We start from the raw sequence: 18,375 nt of genomic DNA, 5'->3' as shown, positions 1-18,375 counted from the left end.
TGGTTTGCCGTACGCTCTGTGCAATCTAGCATTTAAAAGCCACGCCTTCCTTTTAGCGCCATGCAGAGATAATGCACAGAATTCTTTTACGCCTTGTACATTATTTCATGCTTCTATTGTTTTATCGCTTCAATGTTTCCTACCCTGTATCTACTGTCGATACTCGTTTTTCCGATCGTGTTTGTTATTGTTTTTGAGCGTTAATGGTTGTACTTAGTGAAGTTTGTTGTGAGTGAAGTATGTGTTGATGTGTGTTTTCTTTCGTTCCACATGTTTTCATAAAAATGCCGCGAATAAAGAAATTCTCACCTAAATTAAATTTCAGAGGAAATAAATACGTAAAGGTTAATGAGGTTAGTGGGTCAAAGGATCCAAGAATGTTAAACATGAAGAAATTCAGCCCCTCCAGAAAGAGACTGCAGTGTCTTCAAGGCATTTCCTCCCAGCCAGCTTGTGGAGACGAACATTCGTTTGAAAATATTATTGTGAACCTTAGCATGCTCTGTGATTTCATTTCCAAAAATACTGTGTGCAGAATATGTGGTGGCTACGTATCTTTGGGTGAGAATCAGCGTCCTCGTAAAGGGATTGTGTCAAATCTGACATTGAGATGTAGAAAAAGTGTTCCAGTTGCTGCAACAATGACATCAAAAATGGCAAATAACAATTTATATGAGAACGACATAAGGCTAGTTTATGGTATCAGATCTATTGGTAAAGGGATGAGGGCAAGCAAACTCTTACGTACCATACTTGGCATTCCAAACCCTCCTGCAAAATTTATGACTTACAGTAATGTTATTGGTACTGCTGTTGCTAAAGTTTGTAACATCTCAATGAAGGAAGCAGCTGAAGAAGCACTCAAGGAAAGTGATGACAGCGAAAGTGATGATATTTGTGCATGTTTTGATGGCTGGCCGAAACGTGCACACATCACAAAATAGTGTCGTGACAGCTACATCATTTGATACCGGCTAGGTAACTGATATAGAGATTCTAAGCAAGTAAAACTTGTGGCAATGGAACTGAGAAAGAGCATGGACATAACCGTCAGATGAATTATACTGGTCCAAGTGGTGGGATGGAAGTAGCAGGAGTTCTCAGGTTTTTTAATCGTTCAGTGGCAAACAGAGGTGTCAGATACATACAGTATTTAGGGGACCGTGACAGCAAGGCTTATGATTGGGTATGTGCAGAACAATCCTATGGTCCTAACGTCACAATTTCTAAATTAGGGTGCATTGGGGATGTCCAGAAGAGAATGGGTTCCAGGTTGAGAAGATTATTGAAAGAAAAGTCAAAAATAGTATTGGAAGAAGGTAAGAAGATAGGTGGTAAAGGTCGCCTGACAATTGTTGAAACAGAGTGCAGTATTATTATGGCTTGGCCATAAGAAGAAATATAGAGAATTTAGAAAACATGACAAAAGCTGTATTGGCTATCTTTTTCCATAAGCTTTCCACAAACGAAAATCCGGTGCATGGTCTTTGCTCAAATGATCCTGACACTTGGTGGGAGTATAGGATAAGTGCCAGATATGACCACAAACAGTCTTTACCTGCATCACTAATGCATGAAATTAAATCCATATTTAGAGACCTTTGTAAAGGTACCTTGTTGAAAAAATCGCTCTGAGCACTATGGGACTTAACATCTGAGGTCATCAGTCCCCTAGAACTTAGAACTACTTAAACCTAACTAACCTAAGGACATCACACACATCCATGCCCGAGGCAGGATTCGAACCTGCGAACGTAGCGGTCGCGCGATTCCAGACTGAAGTGCCTAGAAACGCTCGGGCCGGCCGAAGTGGCCGTGCGGTTAAAGGCGCTGCAGTCTGGAACCGCAAGACCGCTACGGTCGCAGGTTCGAATCCTGCCTCGGGCATGGATGTTTGTGATGTCCTTAGGTTAGTTAGGTTTAACTAATTCTCAGTTCTAGGGGACTAATGACCTCAGCAGTTGAGTCCCATAGTGCTCAGAGCCATTAGAAACGCTCGGCCACACCGGCCGGCACCTTGTTGAAGACATGTCTTCATGGGAAAACCCAAAATTACATCAATGTGTGAATTGTTACCGAAAACTGTATTTGTTCAGCTTACAACCCTCAAATTTGGTGTTTGTGATGCTATTTTATGCTTTAATGATGGTGTAATTAGAAAACTGGATGTTTTGGAATTATTGGGTATAAAATCTAGCGGAAATACTGCAAAATCCTCGGTGCAAATAGATAAAGAGAGAATCTGCAAAGCAGATATTGCTTATTTAAAATGCACAAAAGAAGCCAGACAGAAAAGAAGAGGGACCTAGTGAAGAAAAGAAGATGAGTATGATTCAGACGATGCTCAGTAAGGTGCAGGATAATATTAGTGGTAAGTAATTCTCATCAGAAACTATACTAGAATTGCAATATTAAACTTTAAATGAATTTTTCTCAAAACTACATGATTTTTACTTTTGGTTACCATTATTTGATAAACTAATTGGGTTAGAAACATGAAATTTGGACAATTTGTACTGCACATGGTAATAAGGTATTACAAGTTAATTGAGAACCACCAAACAATCAGAAACTGTTTTATAGTAATTAATGTACAGAAAAAGTTAAATTTTACTAGTGAAAGAATAAAATGTTTTTGCTAAAACCCATAAGAGGTATTATGTTCATTTTACTCGTAAATTGAGGCATTTATGTTATATATATGCAGTAAAAGTTTCACTGTTTTATCACTTACAGTTCTTTTGAAAACTGTACCTATTCAAATGGTAAAATAGCATTGGAAGAATAGGGATAAAAACTACCTTCTGTCTCCCCTTAATCCTAGAACTTCGTTATTGATATTGCAATCTTAATTTTTCCTACTTGTTCTTGTACTTTTTGCATTTCTCCAGTATTTCTCTGTGTCCTACCGTTATTTTTCTCATAATTTCGAACTTTTTATACTAATCTATAGTGTGAAACGCTTTTTCTAGGTCGGCAAATCCTATGAGTGGGCCTTGATTTATCTTCAGTCTTGCTTCCAATATCGAGAACAACGCCAGAACTGCTTCTCTGGTGCATTAAACTCCACCCGAACAAGGCTCGGAAGGCCTCAAGGTACCGCCGACCGTCGTGTCATCCTCAGCCGATAGGTGTCTCTGGACTCGGATATGGAGTGGCATGTTCTCAACACACGTACCAGTTTTCGTGACCGGAACTGCTACTTCTCAGTCAAGTAGCTCCGCAATCGCCCTCACAAGAGCTGTGGCCACCCTTCTTGCAAACAGCGCTCAGCAGACTCGGACAGTCCCTTGCACAAGTGTTAGTTTGGTGCATTTAGCTTTCCTGAACCCAGTCTTATCGTCATCTAATAAAGCCTCAATTTTCTTTTGCTTTGTTCTGTATACTGTCTTGTCAGCAGCGTAGATGCATGAGTTATTGTGCTATGATTTTCACACTTCTCTGTTCTTGCTATATTCAGAATTTGGTGGATGATAATTTTCTGAGAGTCTGATAGTACCTCGCGAGAGTCATAGATTCTGTACACACATCTGAACAGTCGTTTCTTTACCGTTTCCCTCAGTGATCCAATGATCTTACAAATTTCGATGGATATTGTGTATCCCTTCTGCCTTATTTTTTCTCTTTTTTTTTTTCCTCGGTCTTCTGACTAGTTCATGCAGCCCACCCCAAATTTCTGTCCTGTGCTAACATCTTCGTCGCAGAGCAGCACTTGCACCCACATACTCAACTATCAACTGGAAGTATTCCACTCTCTGTTTTCCCCTGCAGTTTTTACCCTACGCAGGTCCCCCGTAGTACCATAGAGATTATTTTCTGATGCCTTAACACACGTCCTGTCACCTGCTCCTTCTTCTTATCTGTGTTTTCCGTGTGTCCTTCCTTCGCGCATTCTGCAGTCTGTCTCCTCGTTCTTACTCTTATCAGTCCACTTAATTTTCAATATTTCATTGTAGCACAACATCTCATTTGCTTCGATTCTCTTTTGTACCGGTTTTCCCACAGTCCGCAATTTACTACTTCCGACTGTGCTGCAAACGTACATTCTTAAAAATTTCTTCCTCAAATTAAGGCCTATGTTTGATACCAGTAGATGTCTCCTGCCCGGGAATGCGCTCTTTTCCTGTGTTCTTCTGCTTTTTATGCCCTCCTTGCTTCGTCCTCAACGGTAATTTTGCTTCCAAGGTAGCAAAATTCCTTAACTTCGTCTACTACAGGATCACTAATTTTGACGTTAAGTTTTTCGCTGTTCTCATTTCTGTTTTAAGTTTCTCGCTGTTCTCATTTCTGCTACTTCTCGTTACTTCCTTCTCCTTCAAGTTTACTTTCAATCCATCATTCAGTTCAACAGTTCCTGTAATTCTTCTTCCCCTTCATTGGTGATAGTTATGTCATCAGCGAATCTTCTCATTGATATCCTTTCTGCCTGAATTCTAATTCACTCTTGAATCTTTCTCTTATTTCCTTCATTGCCTCTTCGATGTATAAGCTCTTCTTTCTAATCAGAACACTCTGTTCTTCATCTTCCAGACTCATTTTTCCCCCTTGGTTTTTTCACATATTGTTTACCATCCTTGTTTCCTTATAGCTTACTACTATTTTTCTCATAATTTCAACTGTCTTGCACTGTTTTGCATCGTCTAACGCTTTTTATAGGTCGACGAATCCTATGAGTGTGTCTTTAATTTTCTTCAGCCTTGCTTCCACTATAAAGCGCACCGGGGAAACTGGTGGTGCATTTGCCTGTTCTATAGCTTCTTCTGCTGATTATTCTTGTCAGTAGCTTGGGTGCAAGAGCTATGAAACTGCTTATGGGATAATTTTCACGCTTAACTGCCCTTGCAATCTTCAGAATTGCGTTTAATATATTTTTCCGAAACTCTGATGGTATGTTGTCAGTACCACGCATTGTACAGACAAACGTGAATAGTCGTTCGGTTATCACTTCCCACAAAGACTTTAGAAATTCCGATGGAATGATATCTCTCACTTCTGCTTATTTGACCTACTACTGGATCCATTATATCATCCATACCGACCCCAATTTCGTCTTCCGTCATTCCTTCATACAATCTTCAGCCCATAGAGGCTTTCAATGTACTCTTTCCACCTACCCATTCTCTGTTTTGCGTTTACTACTTTAATTCTCATTTTATTGTTAATGTTACCACCCTTGCTTTTAATTTCAGCGAAGGTGTTTTTACTATTCTATATGCTGAGTCAGTCTTCCAGACGATCATTTATTTTTCGTTTACTTCACATGTTTCTTTGCAGCCACTTCCCCTTGGCTGCCCTGCACTTGCTCTTTATTTCAGTCCTAGAGGATTTGTATTGTTCTTCAACGTATGTAGTCCTGTCGTCCTCATTTGTGTGTAATATTATTGTATGTCGATAATTTATTTTTGGAGCGTCTGACTACAACTGAATTAAACACAATTTTCGTGCAGTACGCGTTTCGCATTTATTCTTTGCAAGCCGTCTTCAGCGGCCTGCAGTATGCACATATTTTTGATTTAGTTTACATTTTGGGACAATGTATATGTAGGCTATAAACAGCTCTGGTGGTTGGCTTTTATATGGCTTACTAATATTATAAATTCTACTTACATGTTCTACGGATGATGTTCTTCATGTCGTGTTTTTGTTTCGTTCTTGGCCCTGTTCTTCTTCTTATAACTGCCATTTTGGTCCTTGTTTACCACACATCACAGTACTAGGAACTGAACACTTGTTTTGATGCTATGTTTTGGTTTGTGTTGCCGACTGTCGGATGTTATTGCCAGAGATCGAATGTTTCTGACGTGTGGAGACAATGCTCCAAGCCACTGCACGAGAGGCAGCTATCGTCAACCCCTGGCCAACACGGGGACGCTATGCGTTATAAATACGAGTTCCGTGCGCGATCAGTTGAACAGCCAGTGAGTATTAAGACACACGGAATAGTACATGTATGACTACAGAAGCTTCATATAGCATGTGTTTAAGGTAAAGACATATTAAGAAACTAAAACCCGCCTCGATTGCGAAAAAAGTACCTAGTGTTAACCTCGGTTTCGGCCTAGATAACTACACCTTCTTCAGAACAACAATAAAACCCACAAGTGCCTAAGAAAATAAATGTATAGCTATGGTGTTCTTTTAATAATTGAAAAAGGTCTTCTTAGGCACTTGTGGGTTTTATTGTTGTTCTGAAGAAGGTGTAGTTATCTACTCCGAAACCTAGGTTAACACTAGGTGCTTTTTTCGCAATCGAAGCGGGTTTTAGTTTTTTAATATATTAACCAACGATTGCTGACGCGCTTCGATGTTCATGGTTCTTACGGTAAAGACGTTAGTTACCCTAGGTAAATATATTTAAAATATATTTAAATAATTGAGAAAGAGATTAAATATTGCAAAGGCCATAAGTAGCGGCAAAAATACCACGAACTGCCCTCTGTGCGCGATGGATGAAATTATTAGGTCGTGCATGTCGCACCAAAGATTAGGCATGCAGGCTATGGAGATATCACTGCAAAGATGTCTAGACACTAGTTACCATGCGGTGGGAGCGACAGACGCTGTCTATGACTGCAACCACAGCGGCAATTGTTTGCGCTGACTGGTACCCAGTCAACCGAGACATCTTCCGCTGCACGGCCGTCGTTGTATTAAACACTGAAGAGCCAAGGAAACTGGTACACCTGCCTAATATCGTGCAGGGCCCCGAGAGCACGCAGAAGCGCCGCAACACGACGTGGCATGGACTCGACTATTGTTTGAAGTAGTTCTGGAGGGAACTGACACCATTAATCCTGCAGGGCTGTCCAGAAAGCCGTAACAGTACGAGGGGATGGAGATCTCTTCAGAACATCACGTTGCAAAGCATGTCAGATACGATCAATAATGTTCGTGTCTGGGGAGTTTGGTGGCGAGCGGAAGTGTTTAAACTCAGAAGAGTGTTCCTGGAGCCACTCTGTAGCTGAACGTGTGGATGTCGCATTCTACTCCTGGAACTGCCCAAGTCCGTCGGACTGCACAATGGACTTGAATGGATGCAGGTGACCAGACAGGATGCCTACGTACGTGTCATCTGTCAGAGTCGTATCAGGGGTCCCATGTCACTCCAACTGCGCACACCCCACACCATTACAGAGCCTCCACCAGCTTGAACAGTCCCCTGCTGACATGCAGGGTCCATGGATTCATGAGATACCCGTACACGTCCATCCGCTCAGTGCAATTTGAAACTAGACTCGTCCGTCCAGGCAACATGTTTTCAGTCATCAACCGCCCAATACCGGTGTTGACGGGCCCAGGCGAGGCGTCAAGCTTTTTGCCGTGCTGTCATCAATGGCAAACGAGTGGGCCTTCGGCTCCGAAAGCCCATATCGATGATGTTTCGTTGAATGGTTCGCCCGCTGACATTTGTTGATAGCCCAACACTGAAATCTGCTGCAATTTGCGGAAGGGTTGCACTTCCGTCGCGTTGAACGATTCTCTTCAATCGTCGTTGGTCCCGCTCTTGCAGGATCTTTCTCCGGCCTCTGGGATGTCGGAGATCTGTTGTTTTGCCGGATTCCTGATATTCACGGCACACTCGTGAAATGGTCGTACGGGAAAATCCCCACTTCGCTACCTCGCAGATGCTGTCTCCCATCGCTCGTGCACCGACTATAACACCACGTTCAAGCTCACTTAAATCTTGATAACTTGTCACTGTAATAGCAGTAGCCGATCTTACAACTGCGCGAGACGCTTATGTCTTATACGGGCGTTGCCGACCGTAGCGCCGTATTCTGCCTGTTTACATACCTCTGTATTTGAATACGCATGCCTATACCAGTTTCTTTGGCGCTTCAGTGTACGACAGTCGTATGCGCTTAAGGAGAATGGATTATTTACGAATAAACATTAGTTGTTATTTACACCTTGTATTTTTATTTGATAGCTATCTTGCTTACTTAATGTTACCTCTCCCGCCGGAGGTTCGAGTCCTCCCTCGGGCATGTGTGTGTAGTTCTTAGCATAAGTTAGTTTAAGTAGTGTGTACGCCTAGGCACCGATGACCTGAGCAGTTTGGTCCCTTAGGAATTCACACATCCTAACATTTGAACATTTGAACTTAATGTTATATAGGATGAATATCTGTATTATTCTTGACCTATTTTGTTAATTTCAGAGCTGCTTACTTTCCTGAAGATGGTCTTTCTGTGACTGAAGCCGGTTACCACAAAAACTATCATCAGCGATTTATACTGGTTGTTTTTGTTAAATTACGAGAAAAATCGCTGTTATTCGACTTATAAATTCAAAAACTTTTAAACAGGTAGTTCACATACTTGGAATCATGCTAGATACTAATTACATGCAGCAATTTAAAGAGGGAAGCCTCTGCTATTTTATTACGCGGAAACGAAGGTTACATCGGTCACATTATGAGTTACCCCTCGTTATCCTATTCTTTTCATATCCTTTTCTTTTCGACGGTTAAAAAGTTCATCCACACGCTTATAATAATAACGGTATGCTTACCTTCACTACCTCAGTTAATCATGATACTTGCATTTCAGCTGGTCATGTGCTTCAAACTGAAACCAGCTAAGGCAGTTGTTTTACAAGATGGAGATTTCTCACACTAAATTTATTTTCCTATAAATACTTGTGCTACTGTCATTTTGTACATTTATTTACTTCTAAGTACTTGTGTTATTGTCCTTTCCTAAATAAATTTATAGCCTTATTTGCTTCAAGTGGAGACGTACAAAACTCGGCAATATTTTGCAGTAGCTAGCAGAGGGTAAATTACACTTGGAATTTTTCATTATCTACCTTCTTTAAGGGGTAGTTTGACAGTTAATGAAGTTTTCGTGTAACTCGGATAATTTATTTGCAGAGCAAGGTAAAATGATCTTATAGTCTGCAGCCTCCTCTATAATAACAAAGAATCAGTGCACCTCTATTTGGTAGGTATTAGTAAAAAACATTGCCAGTTTTTCAGCTGATCTTACAAATTTCAATTATAAATATTGGAACATTGCTGTTCAGTCGCTAAATATTAATTCTTTCTAATTTTTTCCTGCTGATGAGGAAAAACCTCTGAAGTGCGCCACCGTTAACAAGTATTAAAGTTTGATAAGACGTACTGAAAAAAAAAACGGATACATAAGAGTGGCATACTTATGAGGGTTCTGGCTCAAAGAGCAGTTTGGGTTAAAAATTCCAGGTTGCAAACCAGGAACCAAAATTTGCGGTATTTCACAACCCAAGTCTATGTAAATACAACCAACACAAAATGAACAACAAAGTTGACCTATTTTTAAAAACTTAAAAATTCATAGTAAAGGAAACTTCAATTTAATTAGAAATTACAAAAAAATTAAAAGTTTATTTAAATTCAATAGCATGAATTGGACGATCTTTATTTGTGTTCCTCACCACGATAAATAAATTGTAATCCTACAATTGTATCTGATTTATCACCATCATTTGTAAAGATTTTAGTAGATAAATCTGGAAAAATAACTTTATGTTTATCATCTAAAAGTAATAACGCTTTATCACCAAATTTAGCAGGTAAAATTGCAACTTTTGAAATCATGTAATATTTATGCTTTTTTGGTTCTGATAATTTCAAGAACACTTCTGAACAACCCTTACTATAATTGTTAAGTTCAGTTAATAGATTTTCAATACTTTATATAGAAAAAATTTAAGGACTCAAACATCAAAACTTATCCAAACGTTCAATGGACACAAACACTGAACATAAACATTAAACATAAACATAAGTGTTCAACATTTATGTTTAACATTTATGTTCAGCCTTTGTGTTCAATGTTAGTGTTCAACAAACGTTTGGAAAACGTTATGATTATTGAGTCCTTAAATTTTTTCTGTGTGAATAATAATGATCATGGATGGTAGCATTGAAAATCTATTAATGGAATTTAACAGTTACAGTAATGGTTGCTTAGAAGTGTTCACGAAATTATCAGAATGGAAGAAACATAAATCATTTCAAAAGCTGAAATTTTATCTACTAAATTTGGTGGTAAAGTTTTATTGCTTTTAGATGATAAGTATAAAATTACTCTTCCAGATCGTTATACTAAAGTTTTTACAAATGAGAATGACATGTTAGATAACATTGTAGGATTAGAATTTATTTGCCATGGTAAAGAAAAAAACAAATAAAGAACGTACAATTCATGCTACGAATTTGAATAAATTTTTAAATTTTTTGTATTTTTAATTACATTAAAATTTCTTTCACCATAATTTTCTAAGTTTTTTAAATAGCTCAGCTTTGTTGTTCATTTTGTTTTGGTGTATTTATGTAGAATTTGGTTGTGAAATACTGCAAAATTAGATTCTTGGTTTGCAACCTGGAATTTTTAACCCAAACTGCTCTTTGCTCCAGAACTCTCATAAATATACTACTCTCAAGTAACATGTGTAAGTAACTGTTTACATGAAAATCTATAAATTTAACCTATGACTCTGTTGCACACTTAATTATGACGAACGTAACGTAGTTGTAGACTTCAGTTTTATATTGTCCATGAAATAAAAGAAACTGGCTCTGTCAATTAAACAGTAAGTCTTTCAAGATACCTTGATTTAAAAAAAAATAAAAATCTCTATAGTCAGGACCCATTCAGACTGTGTAATAAACGTCAACTCTATTTAATTTTGTTCAACTTCAGAAATCATAATGAAAAAGCTAACAAACCAAAGGGCTGTGATCAAATGACCAAGTGCGCTAAAAAGTGTCTGTCCGTATAAAAATACAAGATTCGGACGCGAGATACGTGCCACGTATCTTAAGGTGGGGCGAGACCATTTGTTCCTTCGCTCTTTGATGCGGCCGACGCAATCATCAAAGGCGTCCCACAGCCGTCTGCAATAAATTTTAAGCACCAATAATCGACACGACTCATCGAACGGGCTTGGGATGTCCTCGTCCGATGTCATGGATTGCCTGTAATGGAGCATTATACAATATTAAATAATTCATTAGGAGAGCTGCCAGAAAAACCGATTCGCTGATCGATTTATGCGGGTGGGGAGCGGAAAAAGAAAGAATTACTGTCACGCTATAAGCGTGCCATCTCCGAAAGAGCTCCCTGGATGTGAGATTCGCTACGTACTTTTGATACTCTAAAGGTGCATGTATTCTTTATCAATATGAAGGTAATTACCATATCATAAATGATACATGTCGCGTGCAACTGTTGATTTTAGTATATTTATGTACTATTCCCCACTTTCGATCGTAGGACACTTTCGACAGCGGCCGTTGAACAACGTTGTATTTTTAAAACAAAGCAGTGGTACGTTCTGAGTACACAATTTCCAGTTAAAGTTACAGTGACTAAGCAAAACATACATTACGCTACGTGAAATAACTTACTTCAAACATTCGTTGGCTGGTTGGCCATAGTAAAGAAAATTAATAAATTTTTCTTATTGATAAATGTATAGATAATTATTCGACTCTCATACGAAAGATTAATTTGAAAAGTATTTAAAACTGACGGACAAAAGAAGATTTACACTCTTCGTTTATGAGTTTTAGTAATAGTTACCTTTCGTTGTTTTCATGTTCTTGTGATAAGACGTGTAAACGAAGTGCCGTGTAATTTCAAGTGAAATTGTGCTAAACAGCTTCTGAAACAAAACGATTTTCTCATTTACAATACCTTGAATACCAGCTCCTGTAACTCTGGAAGATTATTGTTATTTCAATTTTGTAACTCTCATTTCAAAATTCTGACACCTGCTGACTACTTTTTTAACAATTTTCCAGGGCGGTTACACCATCAAAACTCGGAAGTACTGGGCAAAGTGGCGTGTTTCACGTACGGGACGTACGCACAAAACGCCTGTATGGCAGAGCAGGTCAGTGTGAAGTTTGTGTGCCCAAACAGTCAACGAATGTATGTAGCGAGTTATTTCGTAAAGTGTGAGCTACATTCTATTTAGTCTTTTCTTGTAACATTAACCAAAACCAGTGTACTCAGAATGTAACAAACTTTTAACAGGATGTCTGAAAAAGCCCCAAGGCTGTGTACTGCGCGTATGGAACATTGACAGTTCACTGCGCCATGGAGTCGTTTAGGAAGTTCACAGCTACTGTGAGCCCGATTTCAAAGTAGCTTTGTAGCTACAGTGATCTATCATGAGATATAATTACTTGTTCAGAAAACGGAGAAATGTACCACGGAGTATAATCAAAGCAATAAATACTGTGTCCGCTGATAACTCAAACTAAGCATCACCACTGCCTTGTACTTTATTACGTATCGGATGCGTGCTTGTAAACGTACTTCATTCGTGTGAAATGTAAACTTTCACCGTCGGAAATAATTAATAAAATGTTCCGGGCAGTTATGCCGTGGTCGAATGGCTTTCACTTTGAAACTCGACGTTTCGTCCCCAGCTGCGGAGAACATTTTCAAGGGGGGTCTTAGCTTTTTTGAATGTCACAACCTGGCATAGGACACTCAACAGAGCTCCCATCCCCCTTGAAAATGTCCTCCGCAGATAGGGACGAAACGTCGGGTTTTAAAGTGAAATCAATTCCACCACGACACAATAGCCAGGAACATTTTATTAGTTCTGTACTTCATTTCTGTCTGATACCAGCTTCTACCCTTTGTTACAACCTCCGTTCTATCCAGCATTAGGCTCGTAGCCCTTTTCCGACCTCACCCCACGTCTTTTCTGGTCTTACCTGTCTTCCACCTGTGGGATGGTATTTAAGGATTTTTCTGGAGTTCCGGCCAGTTTGTATCCGTACTACATAATCTTCCCAAGAGATTCTGTAGTTCCGCTCTGCGTTGATAACTGGACATACGTTGAAATCCCTCAAGGTCTTTCCCTGTCCCATAGCGCGAATCCGGCTGTTCTTTTCATGATCTGCATCTCAGTACTTATTGGTCCCGTTTCGTAATCTCTACCCAGTGTTCACGCTTCATTGCAATACAAGAGGGTAGGTTTGTCCGGAGCGGTTGGCGTACAATTTGAATCTCGTGATGCTCTGAAGATGTTTCTTTTTAGTCCTGACGGTTTTGTGAAATTTGTGATTTTGTGCCCCACAACGTTTTCTTAAATATACTCTAGGTATTTTAATATTGATGCTAGTTCAGGGATTGTGTTGTCTACTTGAATTTTAGTTCTCTTTTGTTCATTGCCGATGGGGCTGATAACTTTGGTTTAGTGATTCATAAAATGCAGTTTTAATTTTATGTTTTTATAGTAAATTTTGTTGCAAGTGTTGAATAACCTTATTTTTCCGTAGTTACTGCAGTTTATGAAAAAAAAAAGTTCGAATGTGTGTGAAATCTTATGGACTGCTAAGGTCATCAGTTCCTAAGCTTACGCTCTAATTAACCTAAATTATCCTAAGGGCAAACACACACACCCATGCCCGAGGGAGGACTCGAACCTCCGCCGGGACCAGCCGCACGGTCCATGACTGCTGCGCCTTAGACCGCTCGGCTAATCCCGCGCGGCTGCGGTTTATGAAATCACCTTTTCATGTACTGGGATGACAATGGCTCTCTGCCGCCTTTCTAGCGGTGTTTCTCCCCTCCAGACCTTATTCATAAAGTTCAGCAATCGTTCCTCGAAAGTCCTGTCACCTACTTTCAAAAGTTCCATGTTAACGCCAAGCTCGCCGGGGGTAAATTTCTTTTAAGCACCCATATTTCTCTGTGCCTTTTTGTAGTTTCCCTTTCAATTATTGGTCTTTGTATACATTTTCTTTATCTCTGGCAACTCTCTTGACACCCTCATCCAAACTCTCAATCCTTGTTTCCTAGCTATTTACATGTTCCATCGGTGTTCTGAACGATTCCTTAATCGAAATGATGTGGAACGAGTCAGTTAGCAGGAGATGTGTTCGTGATTAGTGTTAACATTAATCAACATGTATTTTTAGTCCTACTCACATTGATGGACAGAGACGGGGGGTGAGAAAGGGGCAGGAGGATTTATAGAGAGAGAAAGGAGGAGAAGATGTACACAGAGAGGAGAGTAGGATGCATTTCGAGCTCCCATACATGTGATTTTTCTTTTGTTTCTGTTCCACTAAACTCGAATGAACCACAGCAACGCGTGCCCTAGAGCAGCTAGTTGTTAATAACAATGCACTCTGCAGTAAAGCATATCGTCTATCTTACTGCATTGCTGTTTCTGAAGTACACGTTAGTATTTTAGGAAATTAATGCCACTACGGCACTTTTAAGATAGTGAATTTAATAGTTTAAGGTTTAACCATTGAAAAACAAACAATATGCACGTGTAATTTAACCAACCGTGGATTCAATTTGAAGTTTGTCCAGCTTTAAATGTTCACCTTGAAACTATTGTTTTAGCTAAATTAATTAGTTACTATTCTCTTTTGCGTAACTTTTATTAGAGGGACCAAGTCAGTTTGAATGCACTCACTTCCAAGCGCACTGACTGGCTATCGTTTTACGATTTGGCTGCAGTGCATTGCTGGGCGACATTCATTTGGAAAACTTCCCTTGTATCGAAATATCTGGTTGTAGTCTTGTCTCATCGAGTAATTTTTCTGCCCCTGTATAAATTCAGTGCAGTCACCACGTTAATTTACAAATTAAGCCACAGTTAAAAACGTTACCAACTTTTTGTTGTATTCTATCATTTCTAAAATCACTTTACAACTTTTAGTTACCGCTGCGGTGACTAAGACCCATCTTGTGTGAAAACCTTACACTACATCCGCAGCCAACACTCCCACCAGACCGTCTCTTGTGTGAAACCGGGATGGTTTCGGTGCATGCTGGCCTGGAGTAAACAGACGCCCACAAGGTGGATCGGCGGTGTATTCGTGTGTCAGCGACAGTGGCTGTGTCACGAGGCCCTCTCTAACAATGGGCGGCGACAACGTTAGGAACTTCGTACACTCGTAGTTCTCCATGAGGACAACAAAATGTGAAAGCAGCAGCGCGTACTTCTCAAGCGTTACTGAGGAATCGGCATAGTAGCTCAGGGTGTTCGGTCAGAGGGCTTCGCTAGGCTCTGTAATAAGAAAACTGAGTCAACGGATCGACGAACAACCTCAACCGGTGTTATCGGGCGTCGGCACACGAACAAGTTCAACGGACAATATAGAACAAAAAGGGACCGAAAAATAGTGGTTAGCCTTCAAGCCCCGTAATCACTGGATCGAGTCCCGTTCGTCACTTTTTTTATTTCTAACACAGTCATTTTCTTTACTATTTATATTACGATTGATATAATTGGAAAAATACGTGTAATCGGGTGAACTGTTACTAAATATACAATGTTATTTGGCAGTCTACAAATTTTTACTGTCACAAATAAAATAATATTCATAACTATCGACTACTAAACTACCAGACGCATAAAGTGATACTGAAAATGTATGCTTGCCCGTGTCTTCGAAGTTGTCCGTATTTAATCGAAAGAGAAATCGCTTCTCCTGAAGATGCTATTAAAATACACTCGATACTGCATGACCGATTATCAGCGCCGATATTTAAGGAACTACTGCGATATGCGTGGTTTGCTTCCAAATTATCGGCTGAAAGAGAGGTCTTTGAAAATGTTAACGTGGTTTGTTTTTCCACGGAAGACCTCAAAAGACCTTGCGTATGCGGAAACATAGCATTTATTCAATGCAGCTGGTGCCGTTTAACTTTGTGTACTCCATGTTTTTACGAAAAATACCATCCTGTAACTTGTAATGTCAAAAGCGACGATTAATTGTACATTTTTTGAAAGTCGTCTGTGTCGGTCAAAACTTGGAGGTAACAAGTCGTTTCGGGTTTCTTCCAGATGTAAGGGATTTCTCAAATCACGGACAAGCATATATTTTCAGTATCTCTTTTTACGTTTGGTCGTGTAGCAGTCAATAATTGCGAAGATTATTTTATTAGTGATAATAAAAATTTGTAGACTGCCAAATAACATTGTAAATTTAATAAAACCTCATCCGATTACACATATTTTTCCAATTATATCAATTGTAATATAAATAGTAAAGAAACTGACTGTGTTGAAAATAAAAAAAACCTGACGAACGGGACTCGATCCAGCGATTATGGAGCTTGAACGCTAACCGCTTTTTTCGCGTTTTGGTTGGTATTGTTCGTTGCGTTTGGTCTGGGCGGACGTCACAAAACATCCGTGCAAGTTGATCGTTGATTCATTTACTCAGGTTTTTTTTAATTTTTTTTTTTTTTTATTACAGAGAGCAAACAGCCCTCTACCGAACAAGCTGAGCTATCGTGCCGGCAACATTCGGCTGCCGCCGCTTCGTGGTAAAAATGGCCACGCAGAGGTATAGATTTGACGACCGAAATTATCTTGCGATTTTCTTAATGACGCTTAAGAAGTACGCGCAACAGATTACACATTTTGTTGTCCTCATGGAGTACTACGAGTGTACGAAGTCTGCAGTAAATCCACGTTCCAAACGTAGTGGCCTCCCCTTGTATGTGGGATAGCCGACTACTTGGAAATCGCGGCCCACCTACTACATCAACGCCAGACCAACAGGATGATTCAGAAGACATCGCTCTAAACCGTAATCACCTCGTGTTCCGCACTGAACAGTCATCGCAACGTCGTGATACTCCACAGAATTTAATGAGCTTTCGAGCTCAGAATGAACGTATGATCGAGAAATGAGACGAGAAAGAGAACTCCACTGGGACGTCTATGTAACGTGGTAAACGACATCCTCATTGACCCTTTCCCTGACAGGAGCAATCTGATAGACCTTTGCTGAATCTATAACGAAAATTGCATTTGTCAAAGAAGGTTTGTGTTAGTACGGGAATTTGTCTACATTTTCTTTGTTCATAAACTTATCACTTAACTTGTGCTCAATTACTAACGTAAGATTTTTCAGTACTTAAGACTACTGCAACGTCCGCAGCTCGTGGTCGTGCGGTAGCGTTCTCGCTTCCCGCGCCCGGGTTCCCGGGTTCGATTCCCGGCGGGGTCAGGGATTTTCTCTGCCTCGTGATGACTGGGTGTTGTGTGATGTCCTTAGGTTAGTTAGGTTTAAGTAGTTCTAAGTTCTAGGGGACTCATGACCATAGATGTTAAGTCCCACAGTGCTCAGAGCCATTTTTTTTTTTTAACTACTGCAAAGTGGTGTTGCACGGGACAATTCCACACACTGCCGCCTCCGTAAGTGAGAGTATCAGGACGGTACGACCTACATCCACACTGGGTCCCACTAAGTAGTTTCCTGGATTCTAGAAGCACTACAAGACGACCTCTAACGAACGAGTCGTCGTAGAGTCTGTCCCATGAAAGATACTAATGAGGTGTTAGGGAGCTCTCCCCTGGTTTTGTGTTGACTGTGGGAATTGCTTCCTTCTACGAGTCAGCGTGGCGACCATCGGTCCAAATTCGGTTAAAAGCAGTAAGAGGAGCGCTTTTCAATTGAAAGCCGAGACACCGTAGCATATTGTACTGAATTTGGTCCGGCCGAGAAGAAATAACTTAAAGCCCTGACTGAGATGATTTGAGTTCCCACACTGTAAATAGCTGGTTGTACACCTTTGTGCTACTCTAGTTAAAATTAAAATGTGGTCCTGTGTGCAGCTGCATGCCAACGTAATGAGAGACTTCGGTTGGCTGAACCAATAATTTCATAGAGGTGCCCCATCACTGTTTGGTTTACGTCCTCCTGAGCAGAAAACAGAACACAATATTTCAGTCGATCAGTAAGTACATATTTCATTAATTTACTAGCGCTTCGCAATTAAAGCCCATTATCTGAATAACCGCAATCCAGTTCACAAATTTTAGTATAAAAATTGTATGTTTAACGGGTGTTACTACATGCTAATATTACAGAAACACTAATACTACAGAATAGTGTAAACAGAAAAATAAAGGATGAAAAGAGAAATTAGTTGCTGCCACTAAGAAACAAATATTTACAGTGGAACGAATTGCTGCTATTGTACTAGTGCTTCTATGACTACAATCGTTACACATCTCTCGTTTGCTTCTTTGTTAGAATTGCTCTATTTTTTCGGAACTAATACGACTACACTACTGAAAGTTGTCCTCCGCAAAAGGACCTGTTTTGAAGCTAGGTCAGTCAACGGGCATTGACTGCCCAATTTCTCCCTCTACTGCAATCGATTACATAATTTTCGATGCAATGTCAGAATAGATACGTGTGTAATGGCTAGAACTAATGCAACGAACACTCTACATAGGTCGTTTCGTCTACTGGTTGCCGGTCTCACTGCCCATTTCTCCATCCTTCGAGAATACTAACAAGAAATCTATAGCGTCGATACGCCGCAGGATTTTGGAACTTATATTGTGTTCGAACTTTACGAATTACCTCGAAGAGGATGGCCTTCTGAC

This window comes from Schistocerca piceifrons, chromosome 4 (assembly GCF_021461385.2).
Source record: "Schistocerca piceifrons isolate TAMUIC-IGC-003096 chromosome 4, iqSchPice1.1, whole genome shotgun sequence".
Taxonomy (NCBI): domain Eukaryota; kingdom Metazoa; phylum Arthropoda; class Insecta; order Orthoptera; family Acrididae; genus Schistocerca; species Schistocerca piceifrons.
This window is presented reverse-complemented; position numbering follows the sequence as displayed.